Source organism: Lontra canadensis, unplaced genomic scaffold (genome assembly GCF_010015895.1).
Source record: "Lontra canadensis isolate GAN:19392208 unplaced genomic scaffold, GSC_riverotter_1.0 scaffold11, whole genome shotgun sequence".
NCBI classification, from domain to species: Eukaryota; Metazoa; Chordata; class Mammalia; order Carnivora; family Mustelidae; genus Lontra; species Lontra canadensis.
This window is the reverse complement of record NW_022631005.1, coordinates 22175129-22184759: the sequence shown is the minus strand read 5'-3', so window position 1 is coordinate 22184759 and position 9631 is coordinate 22175129.

The following is a 9631-nucleotide window of genomic DNA, read 5'->3' as shown; positions in this document are numbered from 1 at the left end:
CATACCTTCACCCACAATAGTACATTTAAAATGACTCAAATTATGAATAGACACTGGTGTACAGACTTCTATAAAATTTTAAAACCTGAAACTGGGCCTTATTAAGCTGTCATTTAGTGTGAGTTATCAATATGTTCTTGTTACTAAATGTATGAATTCTGGATGGGTTACAGACTTTGTTACAAAGCTTATGCCCTTGCAGTAAAACAGAACCCAATTGTTAAAAAAAAAATAAAGTTTCCCAGTTAGCATGTACTCTCCATTATGTTCAGTGATCAAGACACCCACTTCATTGGACAAATTAAAGATATCTTAATAAAAACCTTACAAAATTCTTGAAATTCTATCAGTATACATTGTTGTCTTATGTTAGTATGATTTGCTACTGTTAAATCTCTAATGTTTTATTCTCAGGCCTGTCATCAGCTGGTTAAAAAAGCCTTTCTAGGGATGCCTGGGTGGCTCAGTGGGTTGGGGCCTTTGCCTTCGGCTCAGGTCATGATCCCAGGGTCCTGGGATGGAGCCCTGTGTCGGGCTCTCTGCTCCGCGGGGAGCCTGCTTCCTCCCCCCTCTCTCTCTGCCTGCCTCTCTGCCTACCTGTGATCTCTCTCTCCCTGTCAAATAAATAAAAAAATCTTTAAAGAAAAAAAAGCCTTTCTAAATTCTAATTCAAAAAAGCCTGTCCATCTTGGTCCTTGTAACTTGGTATATTAAAACATCAGAGAAAGCCCATGTACCGTTAGAAGCAACCTTACCAAGTGCTTGTGACCAGTGACACTCACTAAAAGATGCTAGAGACCTCTAAATCAAATTGACAAGGAGGAGAATTAACTAACATCAAGGTGTGCACTCCTTCAACCCAAGACACCAGATCAAGACTTCATACTTCAACAAAATATAAAATCCTTTCTCTCTTCCTTTTCTTTCCTCTGGCATTGGCCTAAAAGGATGGCAACCTCATTAGTATCTCCCAGGCCACTGCTACAGTAAGGCAGTCTCTTTTATTTCAGGGTACCAAAAAAAACGCTGTGTCTGACTTTTCACAAGAAAAAAAATAAGACATCTTGGGGCGCCTGGGTGGCTCAGTGGATTAAAGCCTCTGCCTTCGGCTCAGGTCATGATCCCAGTGTTTTGGGATTGAGCCCCGCATCGGGCTCTCTGCTTGGCGGTGAGCCTGCTTTTCCCCTTCTCTCTCTCTGCCTGCCTCTCTGCCTGCTTGTGATCTTTTTCTGTCAAATAAATAAATAAAATCTTAAAAAAAAATAAGACATCTCATTGGTCACTCTCCTTATTAATAGAATAGCTCTTGATTATCATTGAGATGAGCAAGGTATCTGTTCTGTGTCTAACACTACCTGCTATGCCTGGATTAACCCTTCTGGGTAAGTTAAAACTCAGTTAACATAAGAATAAGTCACTTGGCTTAAAAAAAAAAAAAAAAAAAAAAAAAGTAACTCCCTACATGAGTTTGGTCTTTGACTTATTTGATTTTCATTGGTTTAGGTCTTGGAGACAAGGATTCCAAAGTATACTCCAAATATATTGGGAATTATCCTGCTTATAGTAATCTTAATCATCTCCCTGGGTACACTATAGTCTCTCAAAAGTTTTAAATTCCTGTTTCTAGGCATTAACCACCAAATTAACCATCAAATGATCTTCCTAAGACTGAGGCATCTAAGGAATGAGGTAAATAACCAACTTAAACATTGTGAATGGGAAGCCATGACCTAGGACTATCACAGAAGCAAAAATCAATCAATCAATCAATCAATCAGGACATATAGATACCAAAGGAGCTACAAAAACTGAACTGTACTCGTGGGGAATATGAGGGAGTAGGAGGATCCTAAACTCACTTTGTTTCACAGATATACCTAGGTAACACCTATATCAATGTTTAAAAAAAAAAAAACACAGAAAATGTCCTGAAGACTGGCAGAACAGATTCTCCAAAGCTAAAAATAAGGAGGCCACACTGATGAGGGGAGGAAGGTCAGAGACTGGTGAGGAGCTAAATAGACTCTCAGGACTGTCCCTAAGAGGGAGGGATACCATGGGCATGGGGAATAGAGATAAACAGAGCCTCATACTAGGCACCCCAGGGAGAGGGACTCCACATGGGGAAGATGAATTCCCATAATATTTGGCTTTGAAGACCAGAGGAACCTAATTTCATGAGTTCCTACCATTAACACCTGGACATTTAAAAATCAGTGGGCTCAGCTCTGGTAGTACCTATAGGGCAATAGGAAACTGGGTCTCCACCCTTGAAGAAACAGCACAATAAGCACACCCACAAAGGTACAATATAGAAGCAGCAGTTTGAAAAATGCCAGAGGTATAAAGGAGGGAGATTTGTTTACTAATCTCAGAGTATATGACGGGGGGGGGGTAGTGGGGAAGGGATCGTTGGGAGACTTGTTCAAGAGAAGAGCTGGCAGTTGTCTTTTCCCTCCCCAGCCCCCAAGCAAAGACCCATGGACACCTGTAGGAACTAGTATAGCTGGAATAATTTCCACCTAGCTTGCTAACAGCATTCTCCAGCCCTTCATGCTTCTGCAGATCTGCCCACTCCAGTCCAGCTGGGATCTGCAGTTTTGGGTAGTTATAGGTCCTTCCTGTATCAGACACCAAGGAACCTGCTGGCACTATGTGTCTTGGCCCTATATTCCTATGGATTCATCTCCTCCAGCCCTGTGGTAGGAGTTTACTAAAGGAGCTCCAGGTCCCCTCCCCATAGCAGATCTGTGCAAACCTTGCTAACAGCATTGACTTCACCCCTACATTTTCTGCAGACCTGCCTCCTCCACTACACACTCTGGGGTCCATCCATGATGGTGCTACAAGCCAGGCAATGTGTAAGGAGACCCAGTAAGGTATAGCACCAATCCAAAGCGACTCTTGATCTGGAAAGAGGGTAAGACAACCATGCACAACAATCTGACTGTGACCCTAATAGCAGGCTGGGGAAATAACCTTGGTTTAACTACAGAACCTGCCCACCAATGGAATATTCTCTGGGGAAAGCAAAGGGAAGTGCCCTGCAATTTGGTACTACTGCATCTCTGGCAAATGCCTCATCCTACTCAACCAAAGTAGCCCCACACTGGTCTACTAACAACACAGGGACAAAATCTTGCCCACAGCAGACAATGAGAGCCACTGCAAATGACTGGACTGAAGGCAAAAGTGGTTCAGTCACAATAGTAGGGCATGCATAACACACATAGTTGCCACTACAGATGAATAGGGATATTACACTGTAGGGGACTATAAGACCCCTTCCTCTACATGCCACTACTTTCAAGAGTAGGAGATGTAGTTGACTTTTCTAACACACAGAAATGGACACCGTGTTATACAAAATGAAGAGACCAAGGAATATTTCCCAAATGAAAGAACAGGGACAAAATCACTACACAAGAGCTAAAGATAACAGAGAAGTAATATGCATGAGAGAGAATTTAAAGTAATGGTCATAAAAATACTCACTGGCCTTGAGAAAAGAGTGGAGGACCTCACTGAGGCATTTATTAAAGAGAGAAAACATAAAGTACTAATCAGATAAAGATCTCAATAACTTAAATTAAAAATACAGTAGATGGAATACACGGTAGGTTACAAAAAGCAGAAGAGCAGATCAGTGACTTGGAGGCCAGAATAATGCAAGATAAGCTCATCAGGAAAGAGAAAATAATAATAAATGAAAATAGGTTGAGGAAACTCAGAGAAAACATCAACCATACTTAGGTTTGCATTATAGGGACACTAAAAGGAGAAGAGGGAGAAAAGGATGCAGAAAATTTGAAGAAATCATAGCTGAAAAATTCCCAAGTCTGGGGAAGGAAACAGAAATCCTGATTGAAGATACATAGAGAACCCCAAATAAAATCACACCAGGGAAGTCCACACCAAATCACATAGTAATTTAAATGGCAAAAAGTAGTGATAAAGAATTTTTTAAAAGTAAGAGAAAAAAAGACAGTTACATGCAAGGAGAACCCCATAAAGCCATCAGTTGATTTTTCAGCAGAAACTTTTTAGGCCAGAAGAAACTGGCATGATATACTCTAATTACTGAAGAAGAAGAAGAAAAAAAAAAAAAAAACCAACAAAAAAACACCTGCAGCCAAGAATACTTTATATAGCAGGACTATCATTCACAATATAAGATAAAGAGCTTCCCAAACCAAAGTCAAAGAAGTTTATGAAAACTAAACCAACACTACAAGAAATGTTAAAGGGGGACTCTGAGCAAAAAGGAATATCACAAGTAGAAGAAAATTAGGAAGCACAAAAGCACTAAAATTAAGTGTATCTATTAAAATCAGTCAAGGGATTAACAAAATAGAAGGATGTAAAGTATGACAACATATATCTAAAGCTTGGAGGTAACTAGTAAAGAATGGGTACAAATTTAGGTGATAGTCAACATAGACTGCTATCTGCAGAATGTGTTATATACAAACCTAAGAGTAACCAAAAATCAAAAATAAGTAATATATATGCAAAAACTAAAGAGTAAGGAATCCAAACTAACTTATAGTGAGAGAAGAGAGCAAGGGAAAAAGGGGATAAGAGAAGAATAACAAAACCCATAAAATAAGTAACAAAATGGCAATAATTACGTAACTACCAATGGTTACTTTGAAAAAAAAAAAAATTAGTTTGAATGTAAAGGGATTAAATGCTCCAAAAGATGTAGTGTGCTGGAATGGATAAAAAAAAACCAAGACTCTTCAATATACTGCCTACAAAGGATGAATTTCAGATCTAAAGACACATGCAGATTGAAAATGAATGGATGGAAAAACGTTTTTCATTCAAATGGAAGTGAAAAGAAAGCTGGGTTGCAGTACTTAATCAGACAAAATAGACTTTAAAACAAAGGCTTTAATAGAAAACATTATAAAAATGACATAAAGGGAAAACCTAACATGAATATTTAACAATTGTAAATATTTATGCACCCAACATAGGAGAACTGAAATATATAAAACAACTATTAAGAAACATAAAGGGAGTAATCAACAATAATATAATAATAGTAGAAGACTTTAACATCCCAGTACAATCAATGGCTAGACCATCCAAACAGAAAATCAACAAGAAAACAGTGGCTTTGAATGACACATTGGACCAGATGGATCTAATAGATATTTTCAGGACATTCTATTCTAAAACAGAATACACATTCTTTTCAGGTGCATATGGAACATCTCCAAAATACAGCACATGTTAGAGCACAAACAAGTCTAAACAAATTCAACAGATTGCAGTCACACCATGCATCTTTTTTAAACATAACACTATGAAACTAGAAATCGACAACAAGAAAAAATCTGGAAAGAATAAAAATACATAGAGGTTAAATAACATGTTACTAAACAATAAATGATTCAATGAAGAAATCAAAGAAGAAATTTAAAATACATAGAGACAAATGAAAATGAAAATGCAACAAAAAAAATCTAGAAAAAACACAAACACATAGAGGTTAAATAGTATGCTACTAAACAATAAATGGATCAAACAAGAAATCAAAGAAGAAATCAAATCTACATAGAGACAAATGAAAATGAAAACACATGGTCCAAAATCTTTGTGATGCAGCAAAAGCTGTTAGAGGAAAGTGTATAGCAATGCAGGTTTACCTCAAGAATAAAAATTTCAAATAAACAACCTACATTCTACCTAAAGGAGCTAGAAAAAGAGCAAACAAAACCCAAAACTAGTAGGAGGAAGGAAATAATAAAGACTATGGCAGGAATAAACAAACTAGAAACAAACAAACAAAATCAATGAAACTTAGAGCTGATTCTTGAAAGGTTCAACTAAATTGATAAACCTTTAGCTAGACTCATCAAAAAACAAAAATAGAGAAAGAAGGAGAGAGAGAGAGAGAGAGAAAGGACTCAAAATCAGAAATGAAAGAGGAGAAAGACTACTGACACCATAGAAATACAAAGGGTTATAAGAGAATAATCTGAAAAATCATACTCCAACAATTTGGACAACCTAGGAGAAATAGATAAATTCATAGAAACATAACCTCCCAAAACTTAATCAGGAAGAAATAGAAAATTTGAACAGAGTGATAACCTGCAAAGAAATTGAATCAGTAATCAAAATATTCCTAAAAAACAAAGGTCAAGGACCAGACATTTCACACATGAATTCAACAAAACATTTGAAGAAAAGTCAATGCCTATTCTTCTCAAACTATTCTGAAACACAGAATAGTTAGGAAAGCTTCCAAATTCATTCTGTAAGATAAGCATTACCCTGATACCGAAACCACAGGAACTACCAAAAAAAAAAAAAAAAAAAAAGAAAGAAAGAAAGAAAAAAAAAGTACTGCAGGCCGATATCTCTGATAAGCATAGAGGCAAAAATCCTCAACAAAATATCAAAATATTAGCAAATGAAATTTAACAATACATTAAAAAATTATTCACTATAATCAAATGGGATTTATTCCTGGGATGCAAGCCTGGTTCGACATCTGCAAATCAATCAGCATCATATATCTCATCAATAAGAGGAAGGATAAAACCATATGATCATTTCAGTAGATGCAGAAGAAGCATGTGACAAAACAAAGTAAAACATCCATTCATGATAAAAATCCTAAACAAAATTAGAGGGAATACATTAATGTTAAATAAAAGCCATATATGAAAAACCCACAGTGAACATCATATTCAAGGGTGAAAACCAGACATTTCCCCTGAGTTCAGGAACAAGACAAAAATGCTCACTCATGCCACTGTTATTCAACATAATATTAGAAGTCCTAGCCACAGCAATCACAGAAGAGAAACAAAAGGCATTCAAATGGGTAAGGAAGATGTAAAAGTTTCAGTATAAGCAGATGACATGATACTATTTACTGAAAACCCTAAAGAATCCACCAAAAACTTCTAGAACTGATCAATGAATTTAGCAAAATCACAGGATACAAAATAAATGTACAGAGATCCATTGGATTTTTATACACTAATAATGAAGCAGCAGAAAAAGAAATTAGGAAACCAATCCTATTTACAAATGCACCAAAAAGAATAAAATACCTAGGAATAAATTTAATCATGGAGATGAAAGACCTGTACTCTGAAAGCTATAAAATATTTATGAAAGAAATTGAAGGTAACACAAACAAATGGAAAGATAGGTCAAGCTCACGGATTGGGAAAATATGTTAAGATGTGCATACTACCCAAAGCAATCTACCTATTTAATATAAACCCTATCAAAATACTAACAGCACTTCAAAAAAAAAATTTTTTTTTAAAGATTTTTATTTGTTTGAGAGAGAGAGAGCAGGCACAAACAGAGGGAAGAGGCAGAGGGAGAAGCAGGCTCCCCACTGAGCAAGGAGCCTGACATGGGACTCGATCCCTGGACCCTGAGGACCCATAATCAGAGTGGAAGGCAGATGCTTAACCAACTAAGCCACCCAGGTGCCCCAAAACTAACAGTATTTTTTCTAGAATTAGAACAAGTCATCCTAAAATTTGTATGAAATCACAAAAGTCTCTGAGTAATCAAAGCAATCTTGAGAATAGAACGAAATTGGAGCTATCACAATCCCAGAATTTGAGATATACCACAAAGCTGTAGTAAGCAAAACACTATGGTACTGGCACAAAAACAGACCCATCAATCAATGGAGCAGAATAGAGAGACCAGAAATAAACCCACAATTATATGATCAATTAATTTTTGGCAATGGAGGCAAGAATATGCAGTGGGAAAAAGGCCATCTCTTGAACAAATGGTATTGGGAAAACAGGACAGCTACATGTTAAAGAATAAAACTGGACCACTTTCTTATATCATACACAAAAATAAATTCAGAATAGATTAAGGATCCAGAAGTGAGATCTGAAATTATAAAAATCCTAGAAGAGAGCACTGGCAGCAACTTCCCTGACATCAGCTGTAGCAACATTTTCCTAGATATGTCTCCTCAGGCAAGGGAAATAAAAACAAAAATAAACTATTGGGGTTATATCAAAATAAGAAGCTTCTACACAGCAAATAAAACAGTCAACAAAACTAAAAGACAACCTATTGAGTAAAAGAAAATATTTGCAAATGATCTATCCAATAAAGTGTTTGTATCTAAAAAATACAAAGAACTTCTACAACACGCAAAAAATAATTCAATTTAAAAAAAATGGACTGAAGACATGAACAGAAATTTCTCCAAAAAAGACATAGATTATTAACACACACACATACACACACGATGTTCAATAGCACTAATCATCAGAAAAATGCAATTCAAAATCACAATGTAATATCACCTCACACCTATCAGAATGGCTAAAATGAAACAAAAACAAGTGTTGGAGAAGATGTGGAGAAAAAGGAACACTTGTATATTGCTGGTGGGACTGCAAACTGGTGGAGCCACTGAAAAACAATACAGATGTTTCTCAAAAAATTAAAAACAGAATTACCACACGATCCAGTAATTCCATTACCTGTTATTTATTCAAAGAATGCAAAAAACATTAATTCAGAAAGATACATGCAACCTTACGTTTATAGCAGCATTGTTTACAATAGTCAAATTATGGTAGCAATCTAAATTTCATTGGATAAGTCAACAGATAAAGAAGATGTGTGTATATAGTATACATACACACAGAGCATATATACCCAATAGAATATTACTCAGCCATAAAAGAATGAAATCTTTCCATTTGCAACAACATGGATAATTCTAGATGGTATAATGATAAGTGGAAAAAGTCAGTCAGAGAAAGACAAATACCATATGATTTCACTCATATGTGTTAAGACAGAAAATGAAGAAAAAAGAGATAAACCAAAACAACACACAACTACAGAGAACTGATCATTACCAGAAATGGGTGAAGTGACAGGTGAAAAAAATGAAGATTAATCATCATACACTTACCATGATGAGCACTGAGTAAGGTAGAGAACTGTTGAATCACTATATTGAACACCTAAATCTAATATAACACTGTAAGTTACTTTTACTGGAAATAAAACATAAAAAAATAAATAAACAAAATGTTAACTGCAGAGTGGTATCTGTAAGTGGTTCTAATGCCTTACAATTTGATTACATCTCTCAGAGTGTAATCGAAAGGGGGGAGTTGATAAGAAAGAAAACTGGCACTTAGAGTTCTCAAAAAGGGGTCTAATACCCAAATTGCAGTTTCAACCTCTCTGCTGGTCAGTTAGGAATTTTCTGGTCAGCACCAGCGACACTATTAGTCACATGAGTACTCTCCATCACACCCCCCTCCCCCTGCCACAGGAAGAGGAAATAGTCTGTATGATAAGATGCTCTGTCCTTTACTTGAAAGGGGAATTACCTTGCCTGGAACAGTCTTTTTCTTTTGCTAATAACCTCCTTGTACCCTTCTTCCTATAAAACATTCTATTTTATACAACTTGGACTGCTTCTCTACTTGCTAGATGATGTGCTGTCCAATTCATTAATCATTTAATAAAGCCAATTAGATCATCACATTTATTTGGTGAAATTCTGTTTTTAGCCCAGTTCACAATGCTTATTCCTTAGTTTTCTCTACAGATTAAGGTTTCTAAGGGTTAAGAATTCTGATATATGGAACTAAATCTA